The sequence below is a fragment of the Leptodactylus fuscus genome, chromosome 4, assembly GCF_031893055.1.
Source record: "Leptodactylus fuscus isolate aLepFus1 chromosome 4, aLepFus1.hap2, whole genome shotgun sequence".
Taxonomy (NCBI): Eukaryota; Metazoa; Chordata; class Amphibia; order Anura; family Leptodactylidae; genus Leptodactylus; species Leptodactylus fuscus.
Window position 1 is genome coordinate 151,342,619 of NC_134268.1, and position 19,523 is coordinate 151,362,141.

The window sequence follows — 19,523 nt, forward strand, 5'->3', positions numbered from 1 at the left end:
GCTTTTGGCTGTTGGAGTGAGTGAGCCTTTAAAAAGCAGTGTTTTTGGCACTGAGAGTGAGTAGAGCCTTGCAAAAGCAGTGTTTTTGGCTGTTGGAGTCGGTAGATCCTTAAAAATACAGTGCTTTTTGCTGTTTGAGTGAGTAGAGCTTTTAAAATACAGTGCTTTTGGCTGTTGGAATGAGTGGAGCCTTTATAATACAATGCTTTTGGCCCTTGTCGTGAGTAGAGCCTTTACAAAGCAGTGCTTTTGGCCCTTGGAGTGAGTGGAGCCATTAAAATTCAGTGCTTTTGGCTGTTGGAGTGAGTGGAGACATTAAAATTCAGTGCTTTTGGCTGTTGGAGTGAGCGGAGCCTTTAAAATACAGTGCTTTTGGCCCTTGGAATGAGTAGAGCCTTTAAAATACAGTGCTTTTGGCTGTTGGAGTGAGTGGAGCCTTTAAAATACAGTGCTTTTGGCCCTTGGAATGAGTAGAGCCTTTAAAATACAGTGCTTTTGGTCCTTGGGGTGACTGCTGCTGCATGGCTCTCGTTTTTAATTTTTTGGCCCTTGGGGTGACTAGAGCCATGCAGCAGCAGCATTTCATTTTTTGGCCCTTGGGGTGACTAGAGCCATGCAGCAGCAGTTTTTCATTTTTTGACCCTTGGGGCGACCTCTAAAAAATTAGATTTCAGGCCCTTGGGGTGAGCCCTAAAACATTAATTTGCAGGCTCTTTGGGGGAGCCCTAAAAAATTGTTTTGCAGGCCCTTGGAGGGGAGCCCTAAAAGATTTTGCACGCTCCTGTGGGGGTATGCATGAAAAATGTTTTTTTAATTAAAAAAAAAAACAGAAAATATTACTATATTCAGTAGTAGGGGCTGTGGTTGTAGGAGGAGGATGAGAAGGATGTGGAAGAGTAAATTGGTTGCTGGCAGCCTCTCTCCAGTACCTGGACTCTGGACTGGATATACAGCTGGGTATCCACGTCCCCTGGTGCTGGCGAGGGGCACTGCTGACAGCCTCTTTCCAGTACATGGATTCTGGAGTGGATACCCAGCTTGATATCCACGTCCACGTGCTCGCCCACGTACCATGGTGCTGGCGAGGGGCACTGCTGGCAGCCCCTCTCCAGTACCTGGACTTTGGAGTGGACATCCCGCTGGGTATCCACTTCCACGCCCATGTCCCCTCGGGACCGGTGGGGGACGCAGCTGTCAGACCCACACCGATCAGATATTTGTCGCCTATCCTGTGAACAGATAAATACTTTTCATGGCATAATCCTATTTACAGGGTTTTATTTTAAGCTTAGTACCTATTACAGCGGCCATTCCCCACAGCTCTGACACTAATCTATCCTGACCACTAGGACCCCCCACCATCATCAAAACAAGGGTCCTACATTTGTACTACTGCGCCATTCATCCCTATGGGACTGCTGAAAAGAAATAGAGATCAGAATTATCTCTGGCTGTCTCAAAGAAATGAACGAATCAGCAGCGCACATTGTGGATCATATAGGGCAGAAACAGGACATGTGATCAGTGGGGGTCCCAAAGGACAGATCCCCAGTGATCTACTTTTTATTCCTAGAGGGAATAGCTTGTTGTCTCTGGTGCTGGAAGCCGACATCTGTGTCCCTGGTATAGCGGTGGTGCCGGAGCACTACAGCCCTGCCCCCAATAACTAGGAACACAGCTGCAGTATTCACCCCCGCCTATATACAGTGAACAGAGCTGCAGTATTCACTCCCACCTATATACAGTGAACAGAGCTGCAGTATTAACCACCGCCTATATACAGTGAACAGAGCTGTAGTATTCTACCCCGCTTATATACAATGAACAGAGCTGTAGTATTAACCACCACCTATATACAGTGAACAGAGCTGTAGTATTCTACCCTGCTTATATACAGTGAACAGAGCTGTAGTATTAACCACCGCCAACATACAGTCTACAGAGCCTTCTAGGTTCTAGCACTGGAGACTGGCTGGAAGTGCTGAGTCCCACTGATCCAATATTGGTGACCCTATCCTAAGGGGGAGGGGGGGCCATCAGCCTAGAAAACCTGTTTGATGAAAGTTTTTTATAGACCACAGAGAAAACGAAAATGAAAACAGGACAATGAATATTTTTAGTTAAAAATTGATTTTTAATTTCATATTTAGTATCAAAAAGATAATAATAATTTAAGGTAAAAAAATGTAAAACCTTACAAAAGAAAGACCAAGGAGGAGGGGAAGACCCAAATAAGCAAGGAATGGGAATAGGAAGGGGAGAGGCGGGGGAACGGAATTCTAGACCACATCATGTTAAAAGATTATATAGTATATACTTAATAATGGACATCTGATGGGGCCGGGGTAACAGCTAGTGTCAGATCCTGAGGGGTCGTGCCTACACTGCACTGGGATTCGTTGTTACTAGCAATAGGTGGATTAACACCTGCAATATTTCCATTGGGGGAAAGCAGCACTTTTCTCTCTGCATGATTCGTGCGGAAAATACACAGACCCCATTATAGCCTGTGGGTCCGTGTGGTTTCATTGCTCATCGCTTTTTAATGCGTTCAATATTCCGTTCAGAGGGCATCTCCAAGCGGACTCTCCAAATGGAATACCGAACACAGATGTGAAGCAGCCTTAGCTAATGCATCATGGTACGTGTACGCTGACTTGCACTACCTCCCCCTCCGTCTCTCTAGCTATCCTGACCACTACTAGACCTTCTCAACTAAGGCTTGGTTCACACATCAGTATGCAATCAGTATGTGCATCAATCCGTTTTAAGTCTCAAACTGAATTCAAACGGACGGATGGCATACTGATGTGTGAACCAAGCATAATAAGCCCACCGCCCCCCGCCCCATCATACTTGCCTCTCTCTTACTTCCAGACTTCCTCCAGTAAGACAGCTCCTCCCTCTTTTCTGACTCTGCCGCAGTACGCAATAGTCCAGCCGTTGCTCTTTGCTCTGCAGTCGGAAAGCCACCTCTACAACGCAGGCATGGGAGGCTATTGTTGTTTTAATGGCATTTACTCTGTAGCCAAAAATGACATGTCACCTGTATTCTATGTTTTGGTACAATTCCAGGGAAAACAAATTTATATGGTTTTATTTACATTTTAACCCCGTAACAAAAACCCAAAACTGTGCCAATATTATGACACCCATAACTTTTTTTCTAATTCCGTGTATGGGGGTGCATAGGGCTTTTTTTTTTTTGCAGACCCAGGTATACCCCCCAGGGGGCCTTATCCCTAATGTAATGCATTACAAAATATTGGCACTTCTACTGCAGGCTGCATACATGTAGAGGCAGAGTAAGGGCCATTATATAACATGCTGCTCGCTGTGGGGCCATTATATTACATGTGGGCAGTGAAGGGGACATTCTCCTGAGTGTGGGGGCACTGAGGGGACCATCAAATAACTTTTACTGAAGGCTCCAAACAAAGCCTTATAAAGGTTTATAAAATAAGTGTTGCCTATTTGGAGGAGTCCGGTTGAGACATTTGATCACTAGGGGGCACATCGCTTGGTCTAGAGCACTGGCACCTAATGATCTTGTAGTGGAGTCTTCACACCATTGAGATCTCACATAAACCTAGAAACAAACAAAAACCTAGTTAAACATTGTTTTGAGGTTTATTTTTAGTCAAATGTATAAAAAAAAAAAAAAAAAAAAGGACATTCCGGAATTTGATGTGACAGCAGAGACATAAGCCCCATGTAAAACAATAAATCCCCCCCCCCATATGTTATTTAAGTGTTCCCTTCATGAGACTGACCCATTTGTCACACATCCTGCACCTCTCCCACCTCACACAACCTGAACCCCTCTATCATGCTCACACACAGCCTGAACGGTTGTGACTAAATACTAGATGCCCAGTGGCGTAACTAGGAATGGCGGGGCTCCGTGGCGAACTTTTGACATGCCCGCCCCCCCCCCCGAACGACACCGACGTCGAAGACCTCGACCGGCCCCCTCCTCCGCACTCTATTATGTCCCTTACTGCCCCCTGCACACAGAATTATGTCCCTTAGTGGCCCCTGCACACAGTAGTGGACACCCATAAACAATTATTATACTCTGGGGTCTGAAAAGACCCCAGAGTATAATAATCGGAGACCCAGGAGAATAAAAACATAAAAAATTACTGTTTCTTACCTGTCCCCGGCTCCTACGCTGTCTTCTCCGCTGCCGTTCTTCTGAAATGACGTCAGACATCACATGACCCGGGACGCAGGCCGGGTTCATGTGACGTCAGAGACGTCAGAAAGGAGGCCTGGCAGGATCGTGGAGAGGTAAGTAACAGTGTTTTTTATGTTTATTACCTCTCCCGGTCCGTTGATCATTATACTCGGGGGTCTGCAAAGACCCCCGAGTATAATGATGGTATTTGTGGGGCCCGCAGTGTCACTTACCGATCCCAGCCCAGCCAGAATCGGCAAGTGAATAGGGTCCCTAACAGCCTATAAAGAAAAAAAAAAAAAAATGCAGCGGTAGCGGCTGTCACCGGGCCCCCTAATGGCCCAGGCCCTGTGGCAGCTGCCTCTATGGTAGTTACGCCCCTGTAGACGCTGTAGGGACCTGGTCCTTACCAGGTCTAGTATTTAGCCGGCTCAGTGTGAGTTGTCTATTTCCCCTTACTGGTAAGGACCTTTTTCCCGCCTGGTGGTCGGGTCCTTAACCGAGATAGTATTTAGCCAGCTCACAGTGAATTGGCTAAATCCCGTACTCCAGAGGGACCAGGTCCTCACCAGTGATAGTATTTAGCCAACTCTATGTGAGCCGTCTATTTCCCATCATTTGTAGGGACCATTTTTGCCCCCTATAACACGGCGTATACGTTCCTAACTCCCATTGAAATGAATGGGATCTTTTTCAGAGCGCAATCTGCTCACACGTGTATACGTGCCAGATTGCACTCCACGTTACATCGTGTGAACGCACCCTCACAGTGAATTGGCTAAACCCCGCTCTCTGTAAGGACCTTTATAATAGCTGGGCTCCGGCTTCAGTAATGTTTGTAAATCTCACAATAAAGGGACAAGATTAGATCATAAGAATTATAAGATAAAGATAATATGTGTCTTATTATTATTATTCCAACAATTGTTTGGAAATCAACAATAAAAGCGGTAAAAATATTTTTCAGCAAAAAGTGTGAGGGAGTTTTCCTTTTCCATGTTTCCTATACATACAAGGTTTCATACCGGTGAGGTCCTTCCAGTGATAGTATTTAGCCGTCTCACACTGACCTGGCAATTTACTATACTCCGTAAGGACCTTTTCCATCTTTCCTATGCTTACAAGGTTTCATACCGGTGAGGTCCTTCCAGTGATAGTATTTAGCCGTCTCACACTGTATCCATGTATCATATACTGTACTTAGAAGGTTTCAGATGGTATAAGATAGAGTCAGTGTATGAAGAGATCTGTGGAGAAAGAGAACGTTGCATTGTTTGACGGTCCGTGACCCGGCTATGTGAATAGCCTCATTGAATGTAAGGCTGCCATGTGATGACATGACCATTATTCAGTGTAGTGTGAATGTAGGCTTATAATATGAGTCCTGTATACTGTTTATATATAGTAGATAACCGCTGTATTACCCAGAAGCCGCACGGCTTGTAACATCGGCAGCAGTTTTGTGAGTGAAGCCACTCTTTTCTGGTAATATCTAGAGATGAGCGGACGCCGTTCGATCGAATAGGTATTCGATCGAATATCTTGGCGTTCGATGTATTCGTTCCCAATCAAATACAAGGCCGCATACGCAGTAAAAATTCGTATCCCCTCCCACCTTCCCTGGTGTGTTTTTTGCACCAATAACTGTGCAGGGCAGGTGGGACAGGAACTACGACAACGGAGGCAGTGAAAAAAATGTAAAAAAAACCCATTGGCTGCCGAAAACAGGTGATCTCCCAATTCATAAGAACAGTGTCGGCCATCTTCGTCTCATTCTCGTGTTGGAGTGATAGAGTGTGGCGTCAGACTGTCAGTGCGATACAGTGCTTTGTTAGGGCTCATTCACACGGAGTAACGCCGGGCGTGTATCACAGCCGTACACACCGGCGTTACGGCAGACTGCCGAAAACTTCCCATTCACTTCAATGGGAGCGCTCCCATTGAAGTGAACGGGAAGTGTTTGGCAGTCTGCCGTAATGCCGGCGTGTACGGCTGTGATACACGCCCGGCGTTACTCCATGTCAATGAGCCCTTAGGCAGGAATTGAGAATAATAACAGCTCTTTTCAGAGCTCAATTAATAGCTAGCTAGCAAATCATGCAGCATAGCAGCAGGGGACGTGGAACTAGATACCCAGCTGGGTATCAGCTCCACATTATACGTACTAGAAAGGGGCTACCAGCAGTGCCCCTCGCCAGCACCAGGGTACGTGGGAGAGGAGGTGGATACCCAGCTGGGTATCAGCTCCAGAGTCCAGGTACTGGAGAGGGGCTGGCAGCAGTGCCCCTCGCCAGCACCGGGTTACGTTGGTGAGCACGTGGAACTGTATACCCAGCTGGGTATCAGCTCCACATTATACGTACTAGAGAGGGGCTACCAGCAGTGCCCCTCGCCAGCACCAGGGTACGTGGGAGAGGAGGTGGATACCCAGCTGGGTATCAGCTCCAGAGTCTAGGTACTGGAGAGAGGCTGCCAGCAGCAGCAGGAGACGTGGGTGAGGATGTAGATATCCAGCTGGGTATCCACTCCATAGCCCAGGTACTGGAGAGATTCAGTCAGGAACCAATTTACTCTTCCTCATCCTTCTCATCCTCCTACAACCCCAGCCCCTACTACTGAATGTTTGAAAAAAAATTATTTTTTTTAATTGAAATAATTTTTCTCATGCATACCCCCCACAGGGGCCTGCAAATTAATGTTTTAGGGCTCCCCCCACAGGCGCCTGCAAATTAATGTTTTAGGGTTCCCCCAAGGGCCAAAAAATAAAACCCTGCTGCTAAAAGGCTCTAGTCAGCCAAAGGGCCCAAAGCACTGCTTTTTAAAGGCTCAACTCACCCAAAGGACCAACAAATCTCTGCTGCTGCAAGGCTGAACTAAGTTCAAGGGCCTAAAACTCTGCAGGTAAAAGGCTGAAGTAACCTGAAGGGCCTCAATTTCTGCTGGTAGCTCAGCTTAAGGGTGTGTAACTTAATTTGGAAGCGCTCATGTTAAGGGCCTTAAAAGTGAATTTTGGAAGGTCTTACCACATCACACACATCCACAACGACAGTTCGGGGTGGGGACTAAAGGATTTCCCATTGCCTATTCCATCTGTGGTTGTCATGGAGAACGTGGTTTAAAAGGGGTGCTTTTTATTGTTTGTTGAGCTTGAATTGGGGTTTGTGTCCATCCATTTGGGGAGTAAAGAAGGTTTCCAGGTATTTTCCCACTTTGATAGAGGTTTTTTGGAATGTGAAAGTGTGTAGTTGTTAGGCTGTGATAGTGGGGTAATACAGTGACTTGGGCTTGTTAGATGCCCCCCAGACATGCTTCCCCTGCTGTCCCAGTTGCATTGCAGAGGTGTTGGCATCATTTGCTGAGGTGTAATAGTGGACTTGGTGACTCTCCTGAGTCGAATGGTAGGATCCTCTGAAACAAAGCATTTTCTCCCATAGACTATAATGGGGTTCGATAGTCGAATATTGAGATGCTATTCGTAACGAATAACGAACATAGAATATTTTACTGTTCGCTCATCTCTAGTAATATCCAGCATTCACTATACAATTGTATAGTAAAGTGTGCTGAATGTATCTTAGGGCGGGTTTACACCTGCGCCCAGTCTCCGCTTTGCAGGTTTCCGTCTTCTTTGTTTGCGAGAAACTGGACAGGAGACAAAAACTGGCAGTCACTTTTCATTTGAATGGGTTTGCAAAGTGTCCGCCCGTGAGCGTCTTCTGGCATCCGCGGCGAAACCTTTTTTTTTTTTTTTCCCCAGACACAAAGTCCTGCATGTCCAACTTTGTGTCCAGTTAAAAAAAAACAAAACAGTTTCGCCGCAGAGATTTGAAGACGCTCACGGCCACTCACAAGCGGACACTGGCTGCCGGGTTTCCATCAGGGTTTCTCGGGCACAAGATGGAAACTCACAAAGCAGAGACCGGGCGCAAGTGTGGACCCGCCCTTAGATCAGTCCTATTTTGTGAGGTCTCAGCCTAGAGTTACATGAAGGTATAAATTAAAGGGATTATTGGGACTATGATATTGATTGCTGTGGTCTCTTCTCTACTTACCAAGCACAGTGGCATACACTGTATAGAGGCCGTGCTTAGTATTACAGCTCATCCCCATTCATTTCAATTAGATTGAACTGCAGCATGGCCGTGTGACGTACAGATTCTAACTGAGTAGAAGTGGAGCTCAACAGCATATTCCTAGAATACTCCTTTAGGCCGGGGCCCCACGTTGCGGAAACACAGCTTTACTTGTTGCAGTTTTTTGACTCAAAGCCAGAAGTGGATTGTGCAAAAGATATAGGAAGTTCTTATACTTCTACATTTCCCATTCCTCTTGTAGCTATTCTTGGCTTTGCCTCCAAAAACTGCAACAAAATAAGCAGCGTTTCCGCAACGTGGGGCCTCACATATTAGTAACCCTTAGGCCGGCTTCACACGGACATTACAGTATGGAACGCTGAAGCTGCGAGGAAGCCGGAACTCCTAGCATCATAAACAACTATACTGCTGGGAGTCCAGGTCCTGGTCTGGGAACCACAGCTGACAACCAAATGTGTCCATGTGAAGCCGGCCTTAGGGTGCCATTACACATGTGATCTTTATTCACATTAGCGCATGTGCTGTTGTTTCTACTCTGATCAAAAACACACCTGTGTAATAGCAGCCCTAGGGCGGGTTCAGGCTACCCTTGTTAAAGGGGCTCTATCAGCAAAATTTTGCTGTATGAGCCCCACATATGCGTGAATAGCCTTTAAAAAGGCTATTCAGGCACCGCTAACCTTATTTTAAACCCCCGTCCCGTTTTAAAATAAAACTATAAAAACATATAGGTAAATCATACTTGAACATCCACGGGGGGCGGTCGCGCACGATACGACATCTTCTAGCACACCTACCTCTTCTTTCGGCGACGCCCTCCGGTCCTGGGTCTTCCCGGCTTCATCTTTATCTACTTCCAGCGGTTCAAATCCAATTGGTTGAAGTCCGGCGCATGCGCAGTAATGCTCCCTCTGGAGCTACTGCACATACTCTGGCACCATTTTTCTCAATGGCAGTGCCGCCGGAGTGTGCGCAGTAGCTCCGGAGGGAGCTCTACTGCACACACGCCGGATTTCAACCAATTGGATTTGAACCGATGGAAGAAGATGAAGCCGGGGAAGAGACAGGACCGGTGGGCGTCGCCGAAAGAGGTAGGCGTGGCAGAAGATGACGTCGGATCGTGCATCACCGCCCAGTGTGCAAGTTCAAGTATGATTTACATATATGTTTTTATAGTTTTATTTTAAAACAGGACGGGGGATTAAAATGAGATTAGCGGTGCCTGAATAGCCTTTTTTTTAAAGGCTATTCACGCATATGTGGGGCTCATACAACAAAATTTTGCTGAAAGAGCCCCTTTAATGTCCGTTGATGGATGACCGCAACGGACATTAACTGCAGCAGAGAAATGGACAGAGACAGTCAGTGTCCATTCAAGTTAACACTAATGTAGACAACACGATGGCTGCTGTCTCCTGTCTGTCCTCAGTCTCCCATCTGTCCTCAGTCTCCCATCATTTAAGTTTAGTTTTGTGACTGAAGAATAAGTTGTGCGCACCGGACATTTTCCTTCCTTTACAAAAATAAACAAAAATTACGGAAAAAACACAAGAGACAGAAAAAAGGAGACAGAAGACGGCGTCCTTAATGGGTTTTTTTTTCTTAATATTCTAGTCAATGGGAACAGACGCAGGAGGATGAGGAGACTCCATCTATGTCTGTTGCTCTCATCCTATGACAGGTAACAGTAACGGACGTGCATAACAGTAGTGTGAACGTAACCTTACTCCATCATGTTCTAGGTCTTCCACTACTGTATGCAGAGATCCTGTTGTGCCTTGATGAGTCAGAGTCGCTTTGGTGACACAAGAGGTGGGGATGGGGTAAGTTATAGCGAATTGGTGGATTTCTTACTATTAAAGTTATGACATTCAGAAAACACTATTTACACATCTATTTTTTTAGTTTTTTTGCCCAAAAAATAAAATTTGTTAAAAATAAAAAAAAGTCAAAACAACAAAATAATAGCAAAACATGAACAAACTCAGAATCCCTTTAAAAAGTGACCGCTATCATTCAAACGCATTGTTTTATGACTAACACGGCAGAATAGCCTTAAGAAAGGCTATTTGTCTCCTACCTTTATCAGTCGTCTCCGGCCCGCCGTTCGGTAGAAATACCGGGTTTTTACCGGTATGCAAATGAGTTTTCACAGCACTGGGGGCTTCCCCAATGCTGCCAGAGAAGTCTCTCCAGCAATGCCTCCATCTTCAACAGCAACCACCTCTTCTGCGTCTTCTCTGGGGTCACACTCCGGCACCTGCACAGTCTGCTCTGCCATTGGGACGCAGACAAAAGCCAAGTGCACAGGCTGGCGGCCATTTTTTTGGAGGCCGCTACGCTCGCATGCACAGTAAGCTCCTGTAGTTGTATGGAGAACAGGAGCGTACTGCACATGCACGCGTAACGGCCTCCAAAAAAATGGCCGCCGGCCTGTCCACTCGGCTCTTGCCTGCATCCCGAAGGCAGAACCGACTGCGCAAGCGCCGGAGTGTGACCCCAGAGAAGACGCAGAAGAGGCGGTTGCTGTTGAAGATGGAGGCGTCGCTGGAGAAAGTTCTCTGGCAGCATCGGGGATGCCGCAAGTGCTGTCTGAGCGCTTCCCCCCACCCCACCAGTGCTGCAGAAGAACTCATTTGCATACCAGTAAAAACCGGTCTTTCTACCGAACGGCGGACCGGAGACGACGGATAAAGACGAATAGCCTGCACGTGTCAGCTATTCCGACGTGTCAGCTAGGAAAAAAAAAAAAAAAAAAAAGTGTTTAAATGATAGGATCCCTTTAAATAATTGTATCCCTTCCCGACATCTGTAATAGTACATGCCGGACCTTTAAAGATGGCGGCCATCATAGCCACTGGGTCTTCACAGTATTGGAGACCCGATACTAACGAGTGCAGCTATAACTACATCCAGGTATATCCCACTATCCCCCATGTCCCTCCGGTGTACCCCCACATTACTAACAAGCACTGCACTATCCCCCCCATTACTTTTTGTACATTGCAGCACATGGAAACTATATGTATATCTAAAGTAGAAAGTCCGCAGAGGAAAACTGCACATTTTACGTGAAAGGCCTTGTAGGAAAATCGCAATGTGTTTCCACAGAGGTTTTTCCTGCAGAGCTTTTTGGCTGTGGCCCCCTATGTGGGGCTTTAACCTAAAGCACATTGTCAATCACCTCTGCACCGCCAATGGAGGAGTTTCTTTGTGCCTCTTATGCAATCCTTAGGCCGGGTTCACACGGGGTATTTTGGATCGGAACCTGAGGCTGCCTCAGGTTCCGGTCCCAAAATACAGGTGGCTGTGACTGGATACCAGTGCACTGCACCAGCATCCAGTTGCGCACTCCGCTGCGGATTAGGTCCAAATGAATGGGCCTAGTTGGGAGGAGGGAGTGTCTTCAGGCGGATGTCGTGAGGTGTCTGAAGAATGAACATGTCCGTTCTTTTTTCTAGGAGCTGGAACAAACGGCTCCCAGAAAAAAACTGAGCAAAAAAAAAAAAATCTGTGTGAACTTACCCTAAATCCACCAAGCATCAACCATAGCCTGCCATCCATTAAAGTAACACAGCTCAAAATCCCCCCCCCCCCAATTCACCAGGCACCCCACAGTTTGCCATGCACCCATCTCTCCGCCACAGTGAATTGTGTACCCCACATCCACCCTGCACAGGGTCGGACTGGGGTGTTTAGGGCCCACCAGTGGAATTGTTTTTAGGGGCCCACCGCCAGGACCCCTGTAGATGAGTTGTACAGAGACAGGATGGCTAAAGGTAATATCAGGAGCCGGCTGCTCGCCTGCCATACGATGTGTACCACTGCACTACCTAAACCCACTGCTACATCCTGTATGGCAAGAGAGCAGCGTGGCTCCTAGAATTGTCACCATTACCTGTAGCCGCACTGTAATGAAAAAGCTCATCTGCAGAGGTCCTGGCTGTCAGATTCCCACAGATGTAATATTGATGGCTTATCCTGAGGACAGGCCATAAATATTAGAAACATGGATAAATCCTTTAAAGATATTGTCCAGGAATTGGAGCAACTCATGTGCCGGGCTGGAGGTTTAAAATAAAAGAGCATACTCACCTGTCCTCAGCAACCCGTTGTCCTCGGCCAGTGTCCATTCAGTCTCGTGCTGGCACCTTCTTGCTTGGAGTCCTGCACATCATGTGACCGCTAAGAGGAATTGGGTACAGAATTTCCAGAAATGAGGTGTTGCCATCAGACCGAACAGACAGAGGCGGAGGACAACAGGGTGCTGGGGACAGGCGAGTGTGTGTTTTTTTTTTTTTTTACACCTCCGTGGCTGAGGTGTAATAATGAGGGATGAATCAGCTGTTTGAGTGAATCGTGACATCTGTGCAAGCGCCGTGACCCCTTCTCTGTTTACACAGTATCGTACATATCACAGTGGCCATGTCATGTAACTACAGCCTCGTCCTATAAGCGTCTATGTGACAAGGCTGTAATTGCACCACACGGTCACTATAAACAGACAGCGTGTGATATAAACAGGCACCATGGCCCCTTCATACAACTGATCAGGGGGTCACTTATCTCTTATTGATGATTTATTCTGAGGATAGATCATCAATATAAATAGGCTTAAGGAGTTTTCCAGTACAAGGCCCCACGTGGTGTCCTGCAGCAAAAAAGCGCTGCGGGAAAAACCGCGTCCATGACGCATCACGTTTCTTGCCGCAGCCCTTTGCACAGAAAGTTTGCAGAGCTTTCCTCTCTATTTTCTGCTTCAATTATATTGAAACCGCCAGAATTTCCATAGGCATGCTGCAATGTCTAACTCTAAAACCAAGACTGCTTTGGAAATTACAGCATGTATCTTATTTTACCGCAAAGTGTGGATGGGGCTTCATATGGCGAAAACACCACGGGAAAAGCCGACAGTTCCTGCAATGTGAATGGGATTCTAGCAAATCCCATCCACACGTTGTGGAAAATTATGGGCAGTGAACATGCTGCGATTTCCAAAACCGTTGGGGTTTTGGAAATCGCTGGAATATCACTTATACCTACGAAAACACTGATGGTTTCCCTATAGGTGTAATGGAAGCAGAAAATGAAAAGCGCTGCGGGAAAAAAAACACAATGCGTTGCTGCTGCGGTTTTTTCTGCAGCGCTATTTTGTTGCAGTTTGCAACGTGAGGCCTTAGTCTTAATAAAGCCCAAGTGCCACTTTCATTAAATTAATTGCCCCCTCATAGTATGCCCCTAATTCCCCCTGACATAAATACTGCACCCCTAATATCAATGACTACCCCCTTATGTTCATAATGCCTCCTAATATAGCCTCCCCTTGTATTCGTAATGTCCCCTAATAACCCCTATAAAAATGACCCCCCTTATGTTCATAATGCCCCCTCCTTATAATTATAATTTCCCACTCCAAACAACCCCTTGTACTATTAAAATACCCAAAACTAAGCTTTAAAAAAAAAAAAAAAAATAATAATACTCACCTACCTGCGATCCTGATGAACGGAGGTGGCCACTTTACATCCAAGTGCAGGACGTCTGTGTATCAGCACAGTCGATCTAGTTAAAAATAAGGTATATTAATGGCGGTGCCTGGACCCAGAGCAGCGCCATTGGTGTAACTAATGTTTTGTGGGCCTGGGTACAAACTTTTGTCCGTGGTCCCCTATCCCCATAACTAGAGTGAATTCTTGATAGTGGCGGTTATGGGCGCTAAAGCAATATCTCAGATACCTGAAAGAGATACAGCTTTAGTACCCACAACTGCAGCTATCAAGAATACGGTGAGAAAGCAGCGCAACGCCCCACATGTAAGCAATACTGGGACAGCATAACGTGCTCCACAGGGGCCCCCAAACAGTATGATGTGCACCACAGTGGCCCCCAAACAGTATTACGTGCTCCATAGTGACCCCCATACAGTATGATGTGCACCACAGAGGCCCCCAAACAGTATTATGTGCACCACAGAGGCCCCTAAACAGAATTAGGTACTCCATAGTGACCCCCAAACATTATTATGTGCACCACAGTGGCCCCCAAAACAGAATTATGTGCTCACCAGTGACACCCCCCACAGTATTATATGCTCACAGGGTCGTGACTAGAGTGGAGTTGCTCCTGGTAGGTATGATGTCACAGGAAGGGGCGTGGCCTCTCAGAGGAGGGCAGAGTTTCGGCCATCACTGCTCTGTGTTGTATAGAGGAAGCCGGAGCCGAGCTCATGAAGCTGGAGAACAGAAAGCAGAGAGGATTGTCTTGTGGTAATGGAGGATGGAAGAGAAGAGACAGGTTTGTTTTACATGAGACGACATGTTGGATGAGGCTGAGGGGAGAGAGTGATGTAGTTACATGGGACTGCATGTTGGATGAGGCTGAGGAGAGAGAGTGATGTAGTTACATGGGACTGCATGTTGGATGAGGCTGAGGAGAGAGAGTGATGTAGTTACATGGGACTGCATGTTGGATGAGGCTGAGGAGAGAGAGTGATGTAGTTACATGGGACTGCATGTTGGATGAGGCTGAGGAGAGAGAGTGATGTAGTTACATGGGACAGCATGTTCCATGAGGCTGAGGGAAGAGATTGATGTAGTTACATTGGACTGCACATTGGATGAGGCTGAAGAGAGAGAGTGATATAATTACATGGGACTGCACATTGGATGAGGCTGAGGAGAGAGAGTGATGTAGTTACTTGGGACTGCACGTTGGATTAGGCTGAGGGGAGCGAGTTTTTTATGGGACTGTATCCCGGAGGGTCTGGTGGATTGGATTGATGTTTAGGGTGGTATAGGAGTCGTTGGCATAGAGGGAGACGGGGTCCTTTACGTGTTTCTGGCATTTAAGGGGGTGCAGGAGATCTTTGGGGGTACTGCTGCATCTAAGAGGGGAGGCAGTGGCGTGCACAGTATTACATGCCCAGCAGTGTCCCCCATTCAGTATTACATACCCAGCAGCCCCCCCCCCCCCATATACAATATTACATGTCAAGCAGTGCCCCCCCCCCCCCCAACACACACATTATATCTCCAGCAATGCCTCCCCCCCCCCCCCCAGTATTATATGCTCCCAACAGCCCCCTCCAGTGATATTATTCTACACTGTGGTCTCCTCAGACCCCAGAGTATAATAATCGGAGGCCCAGGGTAGGTGAATAAAAATAACAAACCCTAATACTCGCCTCGCCTTTCCTGGGTATCCTGGCTCCGGCTGTCTTCAGCATCTTCCTGACGTCTCTGTTGAGTCCTGTGATTGGTCCTCAGCAGTCACATGAGGGGTCACTGACATCATTACGCCGCTGCGCTCCATCTGACTGCTGGGGCCTAATCTCAGGCCTCAATCACATGATGGAAGACGCCGGAGAGGACGCAGAGAGGTGAGTATATCTATTTATTTTAAGTCACCTCTCCTGGGCCAGTGTCTATTGAAAAAGGGCCTGGCAATATGCCGGTGCCCCTTTTCATTTACAATATATATAGTGGTCGGGGAACCAGGCTTTCCCCTGCTGCTGTCACATAGTGGTACTGGACCCCGACTATCTCTAGCTGGCTACTGGCCCCGTGTCTCACCGGGCCAGGTCACGATCGTTACACCCCTGGCAGTGGGTCTTTGAAGTACTGCTGGTATCTAATGGGGGGCACTGGGTCTTTGGGATACTGCTGGCATCTGGGGGGGGGGGGGGAGGGGGTCTTTGGGGTACTACTGGCATCTAAGAAGGGGCAGGGGCCTATGGGGTGCTGCTGGCAACTAAAAGAGAAGGACAGGGATCTTTGGTGTGCTTCGAAGGGGGGGGGGTGCAGTTGGCATCTGAAGGAGTGCATGAGTCCCTTGGATGCTGCTAGCATCTAAGTGGGCAGGGGTCTTTGGGATGCTGGCATCTGAAGAAAGGTAGAGGTCCTCGAGGTGCTTCTGACATAAAGGGGGAGGTCCTTGGGGTGCTATTAGCATCTATGGTGTATGCTGTTGGCATGGATAGGGGCAAGGTGTCCCTGGCGTACTTCTGGCAACTAAAAGGGGCAGAGACCCTGGGGTGCCATCGACATCTAATTATGTTGGCATGCATCCTTGGTGTGCTTGGGCATCTACAGGGGGGCGATGTCCTTGGGGTGCTGCTGACATCTAATGGATGAGCAAACATCCCTGGGGTGCTGCTTGCATGTAATGGTGGGGAGGGTCCCCAGGGGGGCCTGCTGCATGCGTTTGTGTGGGTTCCCAGGGGTATTGAATTTGTGTGTTGGGGTCCTGGGGTACTGCTTGTATGTGAGAGGGAGTTCTGTCCCAGGGTGCTGCGACCTGTGTCCTTGTTTGGAGGCCCCTGGGATGCTACCTGTGTGTGTGTGAGGTGGTTTTGGTGATGGCCCCTTGGGTACTTCCACCTGTGGGCATGTGGCGGAGGTTCCAGGGTACTGCTTTGTTGTGTTTAGGTCATTTGGGTGCTGCCTTCATGTAAATGGGGGATTCCTGCAGTGCTGTTTGTATGTGGGTGGGGGTTGTTCTTGGGCCCTGAGATGTTACCACCTGTGTGTGTTTGGGGATGCTGCCTGTGTGTTGGAGGGGTCCGGCACCTTGGATGTTGCCACCTATGTGTTAGGGTGCTCCTGCTGTATACTGAGGGGGACTGCCATCTGTAGCCTGAGAGGGGCAAGGGGGGCTGCCATCTGTATGATAGGGGAGATCCAGGACCTGGGGGCTGCCTCCTGTGTGAGCTGTAGGTATAAATATTCTGCACTGCTCACTCTCCAACCCTGCAGTGATCACTAGCACCAAACTGATGGTCATTGCTGTATAAAGAGGTTACTCACAATGCAGGAACTCCTTTAGAGCAGAAAGAGTCCCTTCACTAGATGGGGGCAAATCTTAAGACATTACTTTTCTGTGTGTCATAACTGAGTGTAAACCCTTGACTGTGACTCTTGCACTTGGGGTTAGTCGTGGTCAGGTTATGACTGCAATTAACTCTTTCTAGTGCATGAGTTAGCAATTCTAACAAATGTCATGGTCACTTTACTCTCCCTGTACAGCAGGTGCAACCCTAAGGAAGATTAGGGCAGCTATACTTTATTTCAGGGGTCAGCAACCTTCGGCTCTCCAGCTGCTGTGAAACTACAACTCCCAACATGCTCCATTCACTTCCATGGGAGTTCCAAGAACAGCAGAGCAAGTATACATGCTGGGAGTTGTAGTTTTACAACAGCTGGTGTGCTGAAGGTTGCCGACCCCTGCTTTATTTGTATAGCAGGCTGCCTGTGTTCTCCCCCCCATATATTCATTAATACAACGTGCCCCCCGAAGACCACCAAGTGTGCCTGGTGAGCTGTATTCACCACTGACTCCCCCAACCTCCTGCAGTCAGTGATTCCATCTAAGTGATTGAATTGCTGATTACCCAAGAAGGGGTTCATCACAAGCTTGACATGACTGTGGTTAAGGCCCCACGTAGCACCTGTAGCAAAAAAAAAAAACACTGTTGGAAAAACAGCAACACATCAGGGTTCTTCCTGTAGCGCTTTGTACAGGTTTCCTCTGTGGACTTTCTGCTTTAACTATACCAATAGGGAAGCCGCCGCCGGTGTGTCCTGGGGTATAACTGGCATGCTCCAATTTCCAAAACCATGACAGTGCAGCGTATCCGCTGCATCTATTTTACCGTAAAATGGGGATGGGATTGGTTTTTTTTTTTCTGCCACGTTTCTTCCACGGTGTTTAAGTGGTGTGGGGAGCCAGCCTCATGGAGTTATCCACTTTCTCAGGGTAGGCCATCAATATTAGACCTGCAGGGGAACCCCAACACGTAAAACCCCTGCATATCTCCGGTACAGAGATTGTAATGGCGCATCGCTGCAGTACCTACACTCACCACTACAGTTTGTACAACACCAGAGATCTGCAGGGGCCCCCACACATCTAATACTGATGGCCTATCCTGAGGTACTATCCTTTCAGTAGGAGGCGGCCTCACATTCTGGTTCTCCATTAATTAAAAAAGAAGGTCACTGGACTAAATTTGTGGTTAGATTCACATCGGCCGCAGAAATCGACAGAGAGAAAAGTCCTGCACGGAGGATTGTTCTCTCTGCCCGTTTCACTATAGAAACGGCTGACCCCATTAAGTCAATGGAGTCCACTGGTGTCCATGAGTAACCGATGTTTTAGCGATCTGGCTTTTCATCATTCAGGTCACATGACAGATTTAAAGAGGACCTTTCACCTCCTGGGGCACATGCAGTGTAATACACCGCTAGAAAGCCAAAAGTCGTACTGTGAGAGTGGTGAGGAACGCTTCCTCCCCTCCTGATAGTACTCGTCCATAGAAGTAATCGTTGGAAATAAGCAATGCCCCTCAGTCTCACAATACAGCGCAATAGATGCTACTGTGAAGAAAGGCGTTCCTGACTGTCTGTTAGAAACGCCCTTCTGACAGTGAAGAACTACGGTACCGGCACAGAAAGGGAAAGCCGATAGTGCGCTGAATTCAGCACACTGTTGGTTTTCTAGTGGTGTATTACACCGCATGTGCCCCAGGAAGTGAAAGGTCCTCTTTAAACAACATAGAACCTGGCGCACATGTGATCCTGTCTTTACTCTAGTAACCCCACCACATGAGACGACAACGGCTGGTTTATTCCATGAAAGCAGGTAATACTAGACCAGGACAGGTAAGTTGGTAGAAGGGAGGGGGTTGATGGACTACGTTGGTAACTAGTGGAGGTGGTTTTTTGTTTAGTTTTGGGTTTTTTTTAAATATGGATAATGAGGATTGTGCGGATGGTTTTATTTCAATAAAATATAAATTTTTAAAATGTGTGTTTTATTAATATTACTGTAAGCGGAGCTTATAAGATATAGGTCCTATACTGAATAACCTATGGAGAATATACCGATACCATGAACCTACCTGCAGCAACTCCATTCTAGTCAGTTCTGTATTGAGACAGCTAGAATGGAGTTGCTGCAAGGAGGACCTACCTATAGCAACTACAGAATATACCCAGACCATGAACCTACCTGCAGCAACTCCATTCTAGTCAGTTCCGTAGTGAGACAGCTAGAATGGAGTTGCTGCAAGGAGGACCTACCTATAGCAACTACAGAATATACCCAGACCACGAACCTACCTGCAGCAACTCCATTCTAGTCAGTTCCGTAGTGAGACAGCTAGAATGGAGTTGCTGCAAGGAGGACTTACCTATTGTAACTACAGAATATGCCGAGACCATCATGAGCCTACCTGCAGTAACTATATACTG

General features: G+C 47.3%; 1 long non-coding RNA gene across 1 annotated transcript; it reads right to left on the reverse strand.

The window, feature by feature from the left end:
• Window positions 1-3,165: 3,165 nt before the first annotated feature.
• On the reverse strand, window positions 3,166-17,721 carry LOC142200694 (uncharacterized). Its single transcript, XR_012715471.1, has 3 exons — window positions 17,663-17,721; window positions 14,371-14,506; window positions 3,166-3,589 (listed from the first exon to the last, which is right to left on the reverse strand). It is a non-coding gene; the product is annotated as an uncharacterized LOC142200694 (long non-coding RNA).
• Window positions 17,722-19,523: the final 1,802 nt, after the last annotated feature.